Raw genomic sequence first — 2075 nt, 5'->3', positions numbered from 1 at the left:
CAAAGTATTAACAAACTGTTTACATAATTCAAGTTTAATATGCAAAGGTGGAAAGAGAAGTTTTTCATGAGATACGAGAGGTTCAGCAATGACGCTTTTCTCTCCCTCATCCAGTGCAATCTTAAAAGGCCAGTCAATCTTCACCTAGTGTTAAGATTTAACATGACTGTCCCAGAGATAAAGAAAGCAAGGGTATTTTGTGTACCCGTGTTGTTGTCTTGAAATAATATTGACTATTTTAAATCACACGAGAGAACCCGGTTATGTCCATAATATTTCATTTTTGGCAACACAAGTTTGATGGCATCACAGTGTTCCTTGGCCACCGTTGAATGGGCTAATGGAATAGAAGCATATCTATGAGTGTTATGTTATGCAAATAATTTCAATCTCCTTATTGAGCTGTCGATAAACAGTTGCCAATTATCAGAAATATCATCTTTGAGACGCAACACTGCCAATAGGTCTAAACCATCGTGACAAAAAGCGAAATTGTTTTCCTCGTGAAGAAAGGTACAAAGTCAGCATCAAAAGAAATGTTTGTCCCACTCTTCAACATTTTCTTCTCTTTTAGTCTTGAGGTTAAAAGTTCTGAAGATTCTTTGGAGAGGTACAAATCTCTTCCCAAATCCAATTCTGCTTGAGAGAACCCAGAGATGATTGATTCTGAGCAAAAATTAGGATCGGTGTTCAATTCCTTGTTGTCGCTTTGATTTTTTTGTTCAGTGTTATGTACATTCATATCTCCAAATGATATGAGGAACAGTTTTTTTCTATCTTATCAGCAACCTTTATCCCGAAATATGCGTGGTAGGCCTGCTTTTACAAAACTGCTGATTTGCCTTTGATTCTTAATCTATGCGAATTCTCCGCAAACAAAAACTACACAGAGAATTGTTGCAGCTTCTTGAGGACATGCCTTTAAGCAGAATGATATTGTATACATAAAGCCCAATTTTTTTGCTTAATTCTAAAAACAAAAGGATAAGTGCATACGTAAGCACCAATCATTTGATCAATAAAATGTAATAATGTGTATTAGCTCAAATCGATAAAAGGCCATGCCTTATGTTAGACCAGGAAATATAATATCAAAAATAAAAAGGAACACAGTAGATCTTAAGGGAAATAATTTGAATGGAAATAACTTTCAACAACCGTCAATTCAAACAATGTGTGATAGGACAAAGTCTTAATCTATAATATACAAAATAAACTGCAAACAAAAAAATGCAGTGTACTTTCTCTATAACAAGAGCCAACCAGCCAAAAAAGAGAGAGAAAAAAAAATCCGGATCAGCACCTCAATTGCAATAAAATGCTTGTAGTCCGTGTGATCTGCTATGACTATATATATATCTTCAAATAACTAAATCTTTGTCTCACACACAAACATGCACACACGTATACATAGATAATGGAAACACATACATACCTACATAAATTTACTTTTATAAATATATATATATATACATATTACTCTCTATATCCTACAAACTCACTCTGTCTGTCTATCTCTAGTTGACATCTAGATGAATAATTAGATAGGCAGGTGTATGTGTCCCAGTGTTTCCATTTGGCTGTAAATTGATAAAAAGTAAATAATATAATATAAAACAAAATAATAAAAATCAATAACAATCATTAAATAAAACGCAATTAAAATAAATCAACAATAATAAAGAATATAAATAATCAGAAAAGAACACTCCATCAGACCTACGACCCGTGAGATGGAGCCACAGCCGCCGTCGCTCATGCGGAAAATGACGATCTGGCAACCTCGCACTTTTTATGATTTTATTTATTTACTTATTATCATCAACATTATTATTATTATCGTCATTATTAGTAGTATCATCATCATTATCATTATTGCTATTATTATCACTATTATTATTTCATTGATTCGTTGGTTAGAGTGATATTTTGATAAATTGCATGTCAAGTTAACAGCCACGTGGAACTTCGATTTTTCCTTTCTTGTTTGTTTACTCAAAATAAAGAAATCAGTTTCAAATATTTGCTTGGGAAATTTGCCGAGAAAAAGACAAGATATTTATCAAATGTTTCTG

The sequence above is a fragment of the Penaeus vannamei genome, chromosome 22 (genome assembly GCF_042767895.1).
Source record: "Penaeus vannamei isolate JL-2024 chromosome 22, ASM4276789v1, whole genome shotgun sequence".
Classification (NCBI taxonomy): Eukaryota; Metazoa; Arthropoda; class Malacostraca; order Decapoda; family Penaeidae; genus Penaeus; species Penaeus vannamei.
Note: the sequence above shows the minus strand (reverse complement) of the source record.